The following is a 19,037-nucleotide window of genomic DNA, read 5'->3' as shown; positions in this document are numbered from 1 at the left end:
TTATCGCTAGAGTTCACTCCTGGACCTGCAGTAGTTCACCCACCACCACAACAGGTCTGCAGTGAATGTAATCTCACTGCAAAGCAGGTCAGGTTTCTGTCTATTGATTGCAGCTTGGTGTTCACCATTATCCCGTAAGACCATAGGCTGCAAGATACAGGAGCAGAATTAGGCCATTTGGCCCATTGTGTCTGCTCCATCATTTCATCATCCCCTCAAAACGAATCACCAAACTTCAAGACCTGGGCCACAGTACCACCAATGCAACTGGATCCTTGAGTTGCTCATCAGGAGACCCTAGAGGATGTGGATCAACATTAACATCTCCTCTTCACTGACGACCAACACAAGCATACCTCAAAGGATGCTTGCTTTGCTCACAGCACTACTAACTATACTCACAACTGTGTGGCTAGGCACAGCATAAATTACATCTATTAATTCACCAATGACACTACTGTTGTTGGTAGAATTTCAGATGGTGAGGAGAAGGTGTACATGAGTCAGAGAGATTGACTGGTTGAATGGCATCACAACAGAAACCTCACACTCAATGTCAGCAAGACCAAGGAATTGACTTTGCACTTCAAGAAATGGAAGTTGTAAGAACACAGAGAAGTTCTCATTGAGGGTCAGCTGTGGAAACGGTGAACAGCTTCAAGTTCCCGTAATCAAGATTTTGGATGTTCTATCCTGAGCTTGACATATTGTGGCAATCATGATGAAGGCACATCACAACTCTCCCCATGAGCAGTTTGAGGAGATTTGGTATTTATTTATTTATTTATTTATTTTTGTATTTGCACACTGTTTATCTTCTTTTGCACACTGGTTGCTTGCTAGTCTTTGTATGTAGTTTATTGATTTTTTTTCTAATGCTCTGGCTAAGATTTTTACTGCTAATGCTGCAAGGTATTTCATTTAACACAAAATACTCTGCAGATGCTGGGGTCAAAGCAACACGCACAACACGCTGGAGGAACTCAGCAGGTCGGGCAGCATCCGTGGAAATGAGCAGTCAACGTTTTGGGCTGAGACCCTTCGTCAAGACTGAAGAGGGAGGGGGCAGGAGCCCCATAAAGAAGGTGGGGGAGGGTGGGAAGGAGAAGGCTGGTAGGTGCCAGGTGAAAAACCAGTAAGAGGAAAGATCAAGGGGTGAGGGAGGGGAAGCAGGGAGGGGATAGGCAGGAGAGGTGAAGAAGGAATGTAAGGGGAAAGCACTATGGGTAGTAGAAGGAGGTGGAACCATGAGGGAGGTGATAGGCAGCTGGAGGAGGAGGCAGAGGGAAACTGGGATGGGGGAAAAGAGGGGGAGGGAATTACCGGAAGTTGGAGAATTCAATGTTCATGCCAAGGGGCTGGAGACTACCCAGACGGTATATGAGGTGTTGCTCCTCCAACCTGAGTTTGGCCTCATCATAGCAGTAGAGGAGACCATGTATGGACATATCTGAATGGGAATGTGAAGCAGAGTTGAAGTGAGTGGCAACCGGGAGATCCTGTCTGTTGTGGCGGATGGACCGGAGGTGCTCGACGAAGCGGTCCCCCAATCTGCGTCGGGTAGATTCATTTAGTAGCTTTCTGTAGAAGCTGTGTGTCCTGCTATTGCATGTTGGCTTTTCGGCTAAAGATAAAGGGCTATGTCCTTCAACTTAGGAATGTTGTGTCAGCCAATCAGGATGGTGGAATTGGGAGAACGTTCTAGAGAGAGATGCATGGAGAAAGAATTGTGACTGACACTGGTGGGGTTCATGGTCTTTTTGGCAGAAGCTGAGAGAGGACAGGAGAGAAGATGGCTGAGGATGCCGTGGGAAGGAGCATCCCTGTTGCACAAAGTGCTTTGTGCAGATGAATGGCTCCAAGGAGGAAGGGCCAATACTCCAGAGAGAGCACCCATTTATTTGAGATGGATTTCGAGCAAAGTTCGGGATGTAGTATGTATTTTCATGCAGACCATGGGTCCAGTGTATGAGTAAAAAGGACAACTTCAAGATGAGCTCCAACTTTATGCGCAGGTTTGGACTGGGTTAACTGCAATGGGCCCTTTTATATTTTTCCCTTGTCTTTTTCCTACTAACTGTATGATAAAGCTAACATTTGTAAATATACTTTCTTTATAATTTTATGTGGTGTATGATTTGTTATTTCTTACCAACTGACAATTGTGTATGGGCAGTATTTATGCAGCATTCACTCAAACAGAGGTTTGTTTAATTGAAACATCACAATGTTCCTGTTTGGTTGAACTGCAAATCATACCAACCCTAGATGCCTATGGTTTATGAAAAATGGCCTTTTCACTACTGAGTCTCGTGGCTGGTAGTGGCCAGCAACATGCCAAGTTTCTATATGAGCCCAGTGAGGGGCTTCATTTTATACTTCTTTGCTCTACTGTCAATGCTCACAAGAAAATGAATCTCAGGGTAGTATATGCTGAAAAATATTAAATTTACTTGGAACTTTAATAGTAATTCTTAGATTTAAGTCACTCATCTGCAGTGGTGGCAAAGGGTCCAGACCTTAATCACAGACACAAACGCCTGCACAGTCAGTTCCTATTTTCTTACATTAAATATAATATTGGCCTGGCTATCTTTTGCCATTTGGAAGTTGCCAAGGACAGAACCTCTGTCCATATCTGTCAACCTTCTGTGAGACTATTAGTTGCAGAAGTACTTTCAAAATGTTTGCTTCAAATCTGTAAGAAAATTTGGAAATTTTGAAAAGTAGAATTAATCCAAAAAATGTATTACAAACATATATACAAATATGGTATATTCATGGAAACGTATAGAAAAAGTTTCTCCTTCACTGTAATCATTAAAATGCAATGTAATGTGACAGATCATCTACAACTTTAACCTTATAACATAATCATTACAAAATCAGATTTTTTGCTCTTTGGCCATATAAGGTGATATTGTTATAAATGCTGCTTTGAAAAAATTCTATTGTATTGTAGGTTTACCTTTGAATTATCTTAGCCCATTTTAACTTGCCTCATTCCAATGAAGTCAAATTTAATTAAGGCCAGAAATCTCTGCTTGTGTGTGATCATTGTCCTTCTCAAGTTTAATGTCAAACACTATCATGTTACTTTGGAATCCTCTGCCAGTGCAGTGTAAATGTCAGCAGGACAGGACTGTGTGTGAGAGGAAGGGAGAGAGAAAGAAAGACAAGAAAGAAAGTTTTAGGAAAGAGAAAGAGGGAGAGGGGGAGAGAGAGTGAGAAAGAGAGAGACTCAGAAGTGAGAGGAGAGTCAGTGAGATGGTCAGAAGAGAGAGAAGGGAGATTTAGGAGAGAGAGAGAGATTTAGATGAGCGAATCATAAGAGAGAACAAATTGAGGTTCAAGATTGCTTAATGTCATTTCCAGTACACAAGTATAAGAAGAATGGAATAATTGTTACTCCGGATCTGCTACAGCACAAAAAAAGGCAATAGGATAAAGAACACAACAATTAAAAAAATGCATAAACTAGCTTATATACATAGATTGATTGTATGCTGATAAAGTGATGCTGGGCACTGGAATGTCTGTACATAAGGTAACTGACAGGAATTGATAAATTAGTGGTGGTGGGGGTTGTGGAGGGGGTGGTTAGTAGGTGAAGGTGTTGATCAGCTTTATTGTTTGGGGGAATTATTGTTTTGAGTCTGGTAGTTCTGGTGTGAATGTTACATAGCCTCCTTCCTGATGGGAATGGGGCAAACAGTCCATGAGCAGTACGTATGGGATCCTTTATGATGTTTCTGGCTCTTTTCCTGCACATTTCTGTGTATACGTACTTGATGGCAGGTAGGCAGGTGCTGGTGATGCATTGGGCAGTTTTGACTACCCGTTCTGGAGCCCTCCTGCTCTCAGCAGTGCAGTTTCTGTACAAAGCAGTGATGCAGCATATTAGGATGCTCTTCAGCCTCCTCAGAAAGTAGAGGTGTTGGTGCGCTTCTCTGACGGTGTTGAATATGTTGTGCGACCATGAGAGAAAAAAAGAATACAGGGAGTCAGAAAAAACAAGAGTCGAGAAAGAGAAGGAGAAAGTGATAGGAGAGAGGAAAGGGTCAGAAGAAAGAAGTGAAAATCAGAGGAGAGGGAGCTATGTCACAGAAAGAAGGGACATTGGCAAATGCAAACAAGGGGAATTGGCTAAGAGGGATATAAACAGTACATGGGATATAAACAGTATACGGCATAAAAAGGCTTCTGTTAATATTGGGTCTTGCATGTTCTCCCTCTTCACCCCTCCTACTTCCCTCACAGAGGTGACAAGTATAGAAGTCCCTCGATATTGCAGGGGATCTCAGTTGACATCTTCGTGTTTGGGCTGGAACAAATTTGGATTAATCTATCTCAGAGAGGAGATTGCTGTTACCCGAACCGCAGCTGACATTGCATTCTATCTATTACAGTAAAGTGTGGCTGTTAAGTGCGGAGAAGGTTGGCACTGCAGGCTGGGAGGAAGTTGGGCTTGGGTCAGGAGGCAGATCACTCATTAGTGGTTAGGAATCAGGGGTCAGGGCAGGCTTATATCACTGGTCAAAAGAATTATACGCAAACATACTAGTAGCAATAACACCTTGACTGTTTCCTGGGCTGCCAAATGCCCCATGTTACTGAGGTGGAGAGTTTATTACCTGCACAGCGTTTCTTGTGGTCCTTCAAGTATAGGGCAAAGCATGGTTGCAGCTCAGTTTATGCAACTGACCAACTCAGTATAAGGCTCTATCTCAGCTTGCATTGTATTTAACAGCTGAATGATATTGATGGAGAGACTTGCCCAAGTCTTGTACTTGGATTTTACTTTAATGAGGTACCAGGATTATATTAATACGCAGCAGGCTCTCCGGACTCTGGATTGGGGATTGCCAAACGTTATGTGGATTTTCTGGTGTAGTCTGTTTTGTCATGTGCTTTTGTGATATCATTCTGGAGGAACGTTGTCTCATTCTTTAACTGCATTGCATTTGTGGTTTCTAAATGACAATAAACTGAATCTGAATCTGAATCTAAATCTGAAATTATCTAAGCAAACTCCCTTTTGGAACACAAACAAGAGAAAATCTGCAGATGCTGGAAATCCAAGCAACACACACAAAATGCTCAAGGAACTCAGCAGGCCAGGCAATATCTATGGGAAAAAGTAGAGTTGACATTTTGTCCCGAGACCCAGACCCCTGACTGACCCCGTTTTCCTTTCAATACATGCGGTAAGTTCCAGATTGTAAGTAAGTGCTCCCTGTATTAAAAAGTTTTTCTTTGCATTCTCCTGTATCAATTTGGCTAAAAATTTATATCTGCATTGTTTTGTCCTTGAAATATTTGTTCAGAGGAGTGCCTTTTTTCTATCCATCCTATCTAAGCTCTTCATGATCTTGGGCGTATCTATTAAATCAGGGGTCCAAGTGGCCAGCATGATCTTGGGCGTATCTATTAAATCAGGGGTCCAAGTGGCAGCATGGGAGTATTTGGTGTTCAATTCCCACTGCTGTCTTATGGAGTTTGCCCTGTGATTGTGTGTGGGTTTCCTCAGGGTGGTTGGCTTGATTCAGAATTCAGATTTGCTTATCACATGTACATCAAAACATGCCGTGAAATGCATTGTTTGCATTAACAACCAACACACCCAGGCAGCCTGGGGCAGCTTGCAAATGTCGTCACACATTCCAGGCAACATAGCATACCCACATTATTCAGAACAACACAAGCAACAAAAACAATAACAGAACTAAACAGGACAACAACAGCAAAACAAGCCCCTTCACCCCCTCACAAACATAGATAATTCTCCAGCCCCAGGGCAGGCTGCTTCTGGGCCTCAGGTCCTTGACGTCCAACTGTCAGACTTGACCTTTGGGCCTCTACCTCAGGTCTCACCAGCTTCAGTCTTTGACCTGCAGGTTTTCTGCCTCTGGATTTGCCGAGCTCTGAATTTCAGCCACTGGCTTTACCCCCTGGACTTTGCTGACCTCTGGGTATCGACCTCAGGACCTGTCTATCATAGTTTTGACCTCCGGGCCCTGACTGATGAGATAGTGGAGACAGATACGATGACAACGTTTAAGAAACATCAATATAAATATTTAAATTATGCCAAGGCATGGAAGTCTACTGACCTAATGTGGGCAAATGGGATTGGTGGAGATATGTACAACAGGCATCATAAATATTATTGGCTATAGGGCCGGTTTCTGTGCTGCATTACACTATGACTCTAATAAGGTCCCTCTGTTCTTGTACACCCTTCACAATGGAGTCATTTAGACCATAGTGTATCATTCATTGTATTAAATTTCATCCGCCACAGGTAGGACAGTTGTGTAGGGATTAGTGCAATTGCTTTACAGTGCTAGCGATCATTGGTCAGGGTTCAGTTCCTGCTGCAGTCCATAAGAAGTTTGTATGTTCTCCTTATGACAATGTTGGTCTCCTCCGGGTGCTTTGGTTTCCTTCAACATTCCTAAAAATGCATGGTTATGGTTAGAGTTAGTAAGTTGTGGCATGCTATGTCGGTGCCAGAGGCATGGCAACACTTACAGACTGCCCCCGGCACATCTTTGGACTACGTTGGTCATTAATGCAACAAGACACATTTCACTTATGTCTTGATGTCTCAACGTACATGTGACAAATAAAGATAATCTTGTCTCCCCATTCTGCAAGCCTATTTATGTCTTCTGATCAGCTGCGAGTGTTGCCCCTCTATTTGCCACACTTCAAAGATCTGGGTCAACCACAAGCTTCGAAATATTATCCCAAAGCAGACTCAAGTCTGTAATAAGCATAATAAAAACAGTGGTCCCAACTCTGATCCCAGGAGAATACTGCCATCTAGTATCTGCCACTCTAAAAGTTCCCTCCCATCCATTGTTGCTCTTTGCTTTCTGCTTTTTAAGTCAATTTCCTCTTCATGCTGCTGTGATTTTTTTAATTCCCAAGATCTCAGTATTGCTACACCTCTGGCACCCAGGGGATCAAGCAGCATCAATGGAGGGAACAGAATGGTAAACATTCCAGGTTGAGACCCTTCAGCTGGATGGCTGAGTTACTCTAGCAACTTGTGTGCTGTTTCAGAGTCCTGTATCTGCAATGCCATGTGTCTCAATACAGCTAACCAGCATTTGTGACATTATCAAGTGTATTCTGAATAGCCTTTGGACTCTCTGTAACTAGTAGCAAATTAACTCATTGGGAGTGCACAGAAACTCAGTGTAAATGGCAGATGGATGACAACACCTCCCAAACTCGTCATTCACCCACCCTTTCTAACACGTCCTGTGGTACAAATAACAGTATAACGGTCGGTCCCATGTCAGCCTCATTGGTCACTTCACAATCTACAGTACCGCATGTCACCAAACATCCTAACAAACTTCTACAGATGTTCTGTTTGACGTATTCTAACTGGCTGCATCAAGGTCTAGTATGGCAAATCAAATGTGCAAGCTGTAGAGAGTGGTGGACTCAGCCCAAAACTTCACAGGCACATCCCTCCCTACCATTAGAAGTATCAACATGAAGCACTGCCTCAAGAAGGCAACATCCATTATCAAAGATCCCTGCCATCCGGGCCATGCCATCTTCTGGCAGCTACCATTGGACATGAAGTACAGAAGCCTGAAGTCCCACACCACCAGGTTCAGGAACAGCTACTTCTCTTCAACCATTCTGTTCTTGAATTAATCTTCACAACCCTAATCACTATCTCAGAATAGCAACACTATGATCAATTTGACTACTTTGTACAACAATGGACTTTGTTTTATTTTGTTCTAATGGTAAAAATATCCCTCAAGATCTCCAGCATCTGAAGGATGTCTTGTGTTTATAAACTCAACTTTAATTTTAACATTGACATGGGAATGAAAGTGTGCCATTACCGCCCCTAAAGGATTTCTAAGAAAGGCTTACTGTACAAAGAAGTGATGAGGGCTGTGGGTACAGATGAAGACCCTGTTGCCTCTGTCGGGTAAAGAAGGAGGCACAAGAGCCCTGAGCTGGAGAAATGGAGGGTTATCATTGGTTTGAGGTCTGCTCAGCATGAGTGTATATAGTGCTCCCTACCTACCTACACTTATCACACCGTCAAAACCAGTGCTGTAAAGAAAATATTCAGTTCCTAACCTTTTTAATGAAACCAGAAAATAGATTACATAGTGTTAATTAGAAAAAGAAACATAAACTTTGACCGGTTTGGCCCAGAAACTGAGAAAATAAATATTGGATTTTAACACCTACAGTCCAAAGGAAGACAGTAGAAGTACTTGAAATTTACTACATGCAGTAAAATTCATGGTGGGCTAAAGAATATGACTTTTATTCATCTCACAGGGCTATCTTAGACTCACAGAGAATCCATCAAAAGGTACACAAGATGGTTCACTTGTTGACCCAACTACACAAACAAAAATATGCTTCCGACTATTGTGAAGGGTCTCTGACTATTTTCCAATCAGTTGACTGAATTCTTCCTTTCTGAGTCTCAGGAGTTCTGAGTTTCAACACTACGCAAGATGTTTAACAAATCAATGCTTGCTTGAGTCAAGTTGGTCATATTTTAACCAGCCTGTTCGAGCTTCTTACTTCCTCTTTTTGAAGTGTTGACTTAGAAAAGGAAACTTTCACTAATATACTGTCTTTCATGAATCAGGATGTCTCAAAATGTTTTACACTGTTATGATCCCAGCCCCCTCCTTCCTGAGAATCGCAAGATCGCTATTAATTCGGGTCTTGGACCCAGGAAATGAGAGAGAATCCTCAGAAAGACAACGTAACGGGTTTGGCCATTGTTTCTTGGAGACACCTTTGAGGATTGCGATTCTATGCTACGTGCCAGCTATCAGGGCTACGTGTACACCCTCGGGCAAGGTGGGGTGGGGATTGCATCACACCACGTTGATTGACATCTACAACCCTGAAAGTCAAGATAAAAGGGGCTGCAGGGGGCAGTCCCCTAGCGACGCACCAGAAGGAGACACCATCGCTCATCGCTCCCGTGGTAATGGGAAGCTATTCGGAAGCCACGTGTGGTTCGTTTCCCCTTGCCTGGGGAACGGGTGGCTGATAACACCGAAAAGGACTTCGAACTGACAACGAGGAACCCACGTTCCGGATTCAACGGTTTGCGCCCAACAGACTGGCAAGTTTCTTTCTCACCAAAAAAAATTGCTCTCTCTCCAACAAGTGAAACCCAGCAGTCCCCAAAAGGCTAAAAGCCTGCATGAACTTGAAAGATGTTTATATTTCCATCGGACAATATTTTTACCCCTAGACAAAACGATAGAGCTACTTCTTATTGATGATTATTACTATACCCGCGCTTTAGATTGAGTATTGACGTATATTATCTGAATGTTTGTATTAACCTTACTTTTGTGCCCCTTTATAAATAAAAACGTTTAAAAATAGCACCATCAGACTTCAACGGACCTCTCTATCTTTGCTGGTAAGTGACCCAGTTACGGGGTTCGTAACAACACCAACAAAGCATTTTTCAAAAATATAGTCACAGTTGTAATGCAGAAAATATAACAGCAAATTTATAGTAGGCCTAGCGAGCTTCTATAATAGGGCAACATGATTATTATTAGGGCAGTGTTTTAGTTATTAAAAAAATGGAGATGCTTCAGAGCTGAAAATGCTGGGGGAACTCAGCAGGTCAGACAGCATCTATGGTGATGAATATACAGACGATGTTTCGAGCCGAGACCCTTCATCAGGACTGGAAGGGGAAAGAAGCCAAAAAGCATTGGTAGAAGGGGAAGGAGTACAAACTGGTAGGTGATAGGTAAAACCAGGTGAGGAGAAAGATGGCGTTTGGGTGGTTTCAGCAACATATACCAGAACCTAGGATCTGCGGATGTAAATCTTTGATAAATTATGGAGAAGCAATTTTCAGGTGCAGCACGTCTTCGCCCACATGAATGGCTTGTCATTCTACGCTTATTCCGATGGTTGCCTGAGTTACTTTGCTAAATCCCCAATTTTCCTTACCAAGCATCTTTCCATAAAAATTAGTTTCTTCGTGCACATAAATGTTGTCCTAAGTGTTATGATTTCTATTTTTGTTGTACTAAGTGTTGCAAACTCAACTTTTTGTGTAAATACATTGACACAAGTGGGCGGTTTTGCCTTGGCTGGTCTGAAATAAAAGTTGATTGAACAGAGTTCAAAGTTCAAAGTAAATTTACTATCAAAACACATACAACTCTGAGATTCATTTTCTTGCAGGCATTCACAGTAGAACAAAGAAATACAACAGAATCAGTGATAAGCTACACACAAAAACTGAACAAACAACCAATCTGCAAAAGAAAACAAACTACGCAAATGCAAAACAACATAATAAATAAGTACATAAATAATACTGAAAACATGAGTTGTATCCTTATAGACTTATGGAGCTTGCTGCTTTCTGAACTTATTCCTCAGTTTGTACACGCAGTGGCCACTTTATTGCATACACCCATTCATTAATGCAAATATCTAATCAGCCAATCATGTGGCAGCAACTTAAAGCATAAAAGCATGCAGACACGGTGAAAAGGTTCAGTTGTTGTTCAGACCAAATATCAGAATGGGGAATAAATGTGATCTAAGTGACTTTGACTGTGGAATAATTGTTGGTGTCAGATGGGGTGCTTTGAGTATATCAGAAACTGCTGATCTCCTGGGATTTTCGCACACAACAGTCTCTAGAGATAACAGAGAATACTGCAAGAAACAGAAACATCCAGTAACAAAAATACCTTATTAGTGAAATAGGTCAGAGGAGAATGGCCAGACTAGTTCAAGCTGAGAGGGCGGCAATAGCAACTAAAGTAACCATGTGTTACAATAATGGTGTGCAGAGGAACATCTCTGATTGAACGCCATGTCGACCCTTGAAGTGGAAGGGCTACAGGAGCAGAAGACCACGAGCATACGCTCAGTGGCCACTTTATTAAGCACAGGAGGTACCTAATAAAGAGGCCACTGAGGTTAGTCTAGCATCATAAGGATTCAAGAATCCAACTATTGCAATGCCAGAGTCACTGCTCAGCTTAGCCAACTAGACACTTGGCAACTGAACAATCAGAAACAACATCTTGCCACCTTTATCTACCCATTTCACTCAGGATTTTATTAAACTGCTCTTGCTATGATTAGGAATTAAAAGGAGAGAGATCCTTTCATAATCATTTTCCATTACGCCTCTGAGCAAAGGAGTCTGTCAATTTAAAGTTAAAATAAAGAACTTTTATAAGTCCATTGTACATCATAAAAGAGACATAAATTAAGAACCAATGGCAGTTTGTGAATACAGGCTGTTCCAGGAATATCATGTGTAGGTGAAGATCTATAATAGGTCAAATATACAATGTTTCCTGTCATAATAAATTGATATTAAACAAATACACACATATTTTAATCTGTTTTCATATTCTAACTTTCCAGGTTTATCCAGATCACTACAGAGGTACAGCAGTGTTAGAATGGGAACTCACACAGTCCTGCCTCTGCCAATTACGGCAGGGACAGAAGTGCTGGTGTGAGCATTTAAAGTAACAAGTTACGTCGGCCCTCATCCAAAGCTTTTCACTGACAAAGGGCTAGCTTTCCTCTTTCTTTAAATAGTGGGGCTGAGGAGAATACTATGGTGGGGATTGGCTTGCCTCACTAATATTCATTGGTCTCTCTAGAAAATAGGCAATGAATTTGTCCATAGGAGGGAGGGCAGCAGAGATTTGCAGTTAGTTCTCCTGCGTTTTTCAATGAATGAAACAAAGGGAGTGAAAACCCCATTTGTCGGAAACTCTCTACTCAGATTCTTTTTGAGAGCCACTGCACTCGGCTGTCTGACATTACAGGAAACAACTCACTCAATGTGATGCTAAAGACCTGGTTACTGGTGGTCGTGTTGATCAGGAGTTGGGTTGCAATTAGAAAGGCTTACAGTTCTATATTTGCACTCAGGCATGAGCCTCATCCTAACAAGCAGCCAGATTTCCCAGTAGTGAAACCAATGATCTGAGATGCAGAGAGAGGAAAAAAAAGAGCAAATGTACTTGGAACAAAGATCTAAAAGTTGCCTTGGTTGGAAGAAACACATCATAAGGAGACAGAAAAATGACAGAGATTTGACCAGATCTTGACTTTAGACTCCGCACTTTACAATTCTGATTTCAGTATATTATTACACTGATTAATTCATTTCCTATTCACCCCAGATAGATCATTTATCCAAACACAACTGTGTTGTGTCATCTCCGTCCAAGTGTTGTAATAAGTTCTCCCAATTATTTATGTTCCATTCCCATGTACATTGAAAGAATACTGTCAACCCCTTGTCTAATCCCACGCAGACTCACCACTTGCCTTGCCTGGTTAATTTTTCCCACATCAATACTTTCCTCTAAGACACTGTTTTGTTGAAAGCATCCAGTTAAAAGGCCACTCTGTTAACTTTATTCATGCCCAGGGTGTGGGCGTCATTGTTGAAGTTGGCATTTGAGGACAGGTCCACCTCCATTTCCCTCAAGATGGTGGTGAGACACCATCTTAAACCACTGTGGTCAGTGTGGCACTTTATATAAGGGAATGGCTTGCCGAACTACTTAGCAGGGTAGTTAAGAATAATTTCTTTGGCTCTGAAACTGGAGTCATATACAGGCTATCCAGGTAATCACAGATTTCCTTCCCTGAAGGATATGAACATCAGAGGTTGATTGAAGTTTATAATCTGATAAAAAGTATAGATAGGGTACAGAGTCAGAATTTTTTTCTCAGAGTAGACAAGTCAAATACTAGAGGACATTATTTTAGGGTGAGAGAGGACAAGTTCTTTGCACAGGGAATGGTAGGTGCTTGGAATGGGCTGCCAGGGTTAGTGATGAAAAACAGGTCTCACAGTTCCGTTTAAGAGGCTGTTAGATAGGCACATGAATTTGTAGGGAATAGAGGAATATGGATCATGTACAGCAGTAGAAAGTTAGTTCAATTTGGCATCATGTTCAGACCAGACATAGCACACAGAACTTTGTGATATAAGATGGTGTCATTAAGCGGTGACTGCGTGCGGCTCCGATGGGGTTCATCAAATATTCCCATTTAGGACTCCTACAGCTGAAATTCACAGACACAGCCATGGGTGCTTCAGTAAAATGCATCATTTTAAGACATTTATAAAATCTATTTATACTGAAATTCAACAAACTCAGATAGCAGACTAGGGTCACAAGTGCAATTCTCCTTTACGAAAACAGATGCGGGGATGCCGTGCTGGTTGAAGTTTCAGATGCTCACTGCTGACCATCCTGCTGGAAAACGTACAAACACTGGAAAATAAAACTGAAGGCCTTAAAGCAAAATTGCTCTACCAGAGGATCATCAGGGTCTGCTGTATTTTGCTTCACAGAAACATGGCTACCCCCCCCCCCCCCCACTATTTTGGACACAGAGTTGCAGCCTGATGGCTTCACCATTCTCCGCAAAGACAGAACAGCTAATGCCTTCCCTATCATTGTGGGAGATTTCAACCAGGCCAACTTGAAGACATCTTTGAACAATTACCGCCAACATACAGTATCACCTGTTGAACCAGAGGAGCCAACACACTTAACCACTATTACACCACCATCAAGAATGCTTTGGAAAGCCCAGTTACCTGGCTATACTTCTACTCCTAGCGTGTAGGCAGAGACTAAAGACCGCAGCACCAGTGGTGAGGACCAAGAAGGTATGGTCAAGGGAGGCAGAGGAGTACTTACAGGACTGATTTGAGTCAATATTCAGGGATTCACATCTTTATGAATGAATATGCTACAGTTGTCATCGACTTCATCAAGACCTATGTGGATAGAACATAGAACAATACAGCACAGTACAAGCCCTTCAGCCCACAATGTTTTGCCAACCCTTAAACCCTGCCTCCCATATAATCCCCCACCTTAAATTCCTCCATATACCTGTCTAGTAGTCTCTTAAATTGCACTAGTGTATCTGCTTTCACCACTAACTCAGGCAGTGCATTCCATGCACCAACCACTCTCTGAGTGAAAAACCTTCCTCTAATATCCCCCTTGAACTTTCCACCCCTTACCTTAAAGACATGTCCTCTTGTATTGAGCAGTGGTGCCCTGGGGAAGAGGTGCTGGCTGTCCACCCTATCTATCCCTCTTAATATCCTGTATACCTCTATCATGTCTCCTCTCATCCTCCTTCTCTACAGAGAGTAAAGCCCTAGCTCCCTTAATTTCTGATCATAATGCATACTCTCTAAACCAGGCAGCATCCTGGTAACTCTCCTCTGTACGCTTTCCTATGCTTCCACATCCTTCCTATCGTGAGGCGACCAGAACTGGACACAGTATTCCAAGTGTGGCCTAACTAGAGTTTTATAGAGCTGCATCATTACCTCGCAACTCTTAAACTATATCCCTTGACTTATGAAAGCTAACACCCCATAAGCTTTCTTAACTACCCTGTCTACCCGCGAGTCAACTTTCAGGGATCTGTGGACATGTATCCCCAGCTCCCTCTGCTCCTCCACACTTCCAAGTATCCTGCCATTTACTTTGTACTCTGCCAAGGTGTACCACCTCACACTTCTCTGGGTTGAACTTCATCTGCCACTTCTCAGCCTACTCCTGCATCCTATCAATGTCTCTCTGCAATCTTTGACAACCCCCAACACTATCCACAACACCACCAACCTTTGTGTTGTCTGCAAACTTGCCAACCCACCCTTCTACCCAAACATCCAGGTCGTTAATAAGAATCACGAAAAGTAGAGGTCCCAGAACCGATCCTTGTGGGACACCACTAGTCACAACCCTCCAATCCAAATGTACTCCCTCCATCACACCCTCTGCTTTCAGCAGGCAAGCCAATTCTGAATCCACCTGGCCAAACTTCCCTGGATCCCATGCCTTCTGACTTTCTGAATAAGCCTACTGTGTGGTACCTTGTCAAATGCCTTACTAAAATCCTTGTAGATCACATCCACTGCACTACCATCATCTATATGCCTGATCACCTCCTCAAAGAACTCTATCAGGCTTGTTAGATATGATCTGCCCTTCACAAAGCCATGCTGACTGTCCCTGATCAGACCATGATTCTCTAAATGCCCATAGATTCTATCTCTAAGGATCTTTTCCAACAGCTTTCCCACCACAGACGTAAGGCTCACTGGTCTATAATTACCTGGACTATCCCTACTATCTTTTTTGAACAAGGGGACAACATTCACCTCCCTCCAGTCCTCCAGTACCATTCCCATGGACAACAAGGACATAAAAATCCTAGGATGTGTGTATGCCTTTGATATCATACCGGTCATACCCAAACCAAAAGCTGTGGATGAACCAGGAGATTCGTAGATTGCTGAGAGCTATGTCTGTAGCATTCAAGACCGGAGATCCAGAACTGTACAAGAAGTTCAGATACGACCTATGTAAGGCTGTTTTAAAGGTGAAAAATCAATTCCATTTGAGGTTAAAGACAAAATTGGATGCATGTCAGCTCTGGTAAGATTTGCAAGTCATTACTAGCTGCAAAGCGAAACCTGACTTTAAGAATAGCTGCGATGCTTCATTCCCAGATGAATTCAATGCCTTTTACGCGTGCTTTGAAAGGTAGAATAAAACTACACCTGTGCAAATTCCTGCAGCATCTGGTGACCATGTACAGGTACTCTCTGTCTTGCAGACCAATGTCAAAAACATCTTTCAAGATGGTGTACCCTCGCAAGTCACTGATTGTGCACCGGGTAGGGCTCTGAAAACCTGTTCCAATCAACTGGCAGGTGTGTCTAAGGACATCTTCAGTCTCTCACTGCTGCAGTGAGAGGTTCTCACCTGCTTCAAAAGGGTGACAATCATACCAGTGCCTACAAAGAACAGGCTGAGCTGCCACAATGACTATCACCCAGTGGCACTCACATCTCCTACGATGAACGGTTTTGAGAGATTGGTCATGGCCAGAATCAACTCCTGCCTAAGTAAGGACCTGGACCCCCTGCAATTTGTCTATCACCACAATAGATCTACAGTGAATACAATCTCACTAGCTCTCCACTTGGCGTGGATCACCTGGACAATAGTAATACCTACACCAGGCTGCCACTTATTGAGGACAACTCAGCGTTCAACACAATCATATCCTCAGTTCTAATTAACAAGCTCCAAAACCTGGGTCTCTGTATCCCCCTCTGCAAATGGATCCTTGACTTCCTCATTGGGAGACCACAGACTGTGTAGATTGGAAATAACATCTCCTCCTTACTGTCAGAGGATTACCAGTGTTAGCACCAGAACTTGCAATAATTACCTCCTTCAGCTGGCACATAACTTCAGAATATACCAGTAGCCATCCCGGCAGAAGTCAGCATGTTTTACAAGTCAGCAAAGAAGGCCATTTAACACCCTACCTATAGACCCAGGTACCTAATTCAGGGTGAGTATGATGATTTAAATTTGGAATAAGTCTTGCACAAGGGCACAAGGGCCATCCGCAGTACCACCGATGTGGCAAAGAGGGCCTCAAGGTGGCTGTGGCTCAAGAGAGGGGAGCCATGGAGTCATGTGTAGCTAGCCATCTGGACACAAGCTGGGGTCTGATCAGCCCCGGTTGGGTCACCTGGAGAAGGGTGCATGATGTTGAAAGACCCAAAACACCCGATGATTTCAGGAACATCACTGATGATGTGTCCAGAAACATCAGTAGATGTATGCACACAGCTGAATATAGACCCAGGTACCTAATTCAGGGTGAGTATGATGCTTTAAATTTGGAATAAGTCTTGCTGTTTTCCTCTGAATCTTTTCCAAGTGCTCACTATACCTTCCAATGTGAGAAGATCAAATTGGACATGATATTCCAAATGAGACATCTCACTACCTCAGTAAAGGAGTTAACATAATCAAGAACATCACCCACTCCAGAGATTCTCTCTTCTCCCCATCCCATCAGATAGAAGGTACAAAAGCCTGAAAGCATGTACCACCAGGCTCAAGGACAGATTTTATCACAGTTATACTGAATGCGCCTCACCTCATAGTCTACCTCATCATAGCATTGCACCTTATAAGACTATTGAACAGTCCCTGAGTAAGATAAGATGGCCTCTTGACCTCACAGTCTACCCTGTTATAGCCATAGATTTTATTTTCTGTGTGTGTTACTCTGGATTTCCAGTATCTGCAGAAACTCTTGAGTTCATAATACGCAATTCAAGCAGAATGGAGACCTGTAGATTGTCAGAGGGGAGATGACACTGATAGGCGGAGACATCCTGATGCTGATTTGAGTGGGACGGAAGGAAAGATTTATAGGCATTGGGGGATCAGTGGTTGCTTTGTTGCACTGATCCAGAGAAAAAATGGCTGGACTATGCCAAACAACCACAGTGAAAGAAAGAAAAAAAATTACCCTATTCTTCATATGCAGTAAGTGATAGTTTGCACTGAGTAAGGATTATGTTTTGGGCAGCAGTTAATTATTACTCATAGTCCTGGCACTCAGAGTTTTTCCAGACAATGAACAGAAGCTGAGCTGAGCTCCATCACTGTTTTATGTACTGAGATATAGAAGAAAACTTTCTCTATATACTGTTTCAGCAAAAACACCCTTTAGGCAGGGACAGCATGGGAATTCTCCTGCATGGCTTCTCTTATACATTCTGAACTTCTTCACCCTCTGTCAACCAAACATGCCACGGTGATCCATTCTGACATCAGGCAGCAGTGGGGTCCCAGTGGAGTCTTCCCCTTTTATACTGGGGACCACGGGTAGAGAATGTTCCTCAGAACAGTGACGTGCAAAGGAGGTTCACAATTCCAGGTTATTTCTGAGGCATGGAGAAATCCATCTCTTATGTATACATAAAGTGTGAGATTCTGCAGCCCTTCTTTGATCATTTGAAATGGCTGCTCCTTAAGTTCTGGTTTCAGATTTCAATAGGTACATTCAACAGATTCATTTAGTTATCACATATTGATCAAAACATACAGTGAAATGTGTCATTTGCACGCATTTCAAACAACCAATCCAATTTAAGAATATGCTGGGAGCAGTCTGCAAACGTCGTCACACTTCTGCTACACTCTGCTGAATTTTGGGCATTTGCAATAGGAGTGTGAGGAGGACCGAGTCGGTGAGGGGACCTTCTTGTCAATTCGCTTTTGGCACTGGCCAAGGTGGCTGTTCGCCGATCCAGGCACACAGCCTTCAAGGGTTCAGCCCATGTCAATTGCCTGCTTATCTTGCGAAGATATGGGCATGGTGTGGGTAGGAGGGATTAGTGTTTGGGTGCTTTTGATTTGCTTTTAGCTGGTTCAGCACAACATTGTGGGCCGAATGGCCTGTACCTGTGCTGTACTGTTCGATGTTCTATGTAATACTGAATATAGTCAGTAAGTCAGGCAGCTTCAATGGAAGGAAATAAAAAGCCAACATTTTGAGCTGAGAAGAGTTCCTCCAATGTTATGTGTGTGTTGCTCAAGGTTTCCACCATCTGTAGAATCTCTTGCGTTGTCGAAGATCAAGTTGGCATGGCCTAGATGGGCTGAAAGGCCTACTTCTGTCCTATCCTTCTCTGTGACTTTAAAACTAATTATGTACAGTATGTAATGATGTACTATAGCTTTTTTTTGTCGATTTTTAGCTCCAAACCAATTGACCACCTTCTACAATACTGAAAAGTTGTTTGGGTTGTAGTCTGCCTTATGAACTTTCCTCTATGAAATTACTGAAAGTCCTGATGAAGGGTCTCGGCCTGAAACAACTGGGTAGAGGAAAGTTCATTAGGCAGAATGACTGTTTACTCATTTCCATAGATGCTACCTGGCCTGTTGAGTTCCTCCAGCATTTTGTGTGTGTTGATATAATGAAGGTGATCTGTAAAAAAACATTTCAATTCCATGTCAATTTTGCCTCACAGTTTCAATTTTTGAACTCTTCACCACTATAGCAATCATAAAGCTCAAGGAAGTGGTGCAAGAATTGCTGGATTTGAAGACATCAGATTTTCATAGGAGATAAGCCGAGTATACAACAGG

This window comes from Hemitrygon akajei, chromosome 23, assembly GCF_048418815.1.
Source record: "Hemitrygon akajei chromosome 23, sHemAka1.3, whole genome shotgun sequence".
Classification (NCBI taxonomy): Eukaryota; Metazoa; Chordata; class Chondrichthyes; order Myliobatiformes; family Dasyatidae; genus Hemitrygon; species Hemitrygon akajei.
Note: the sequence above shows the minus strand (reverse complement) of the source record.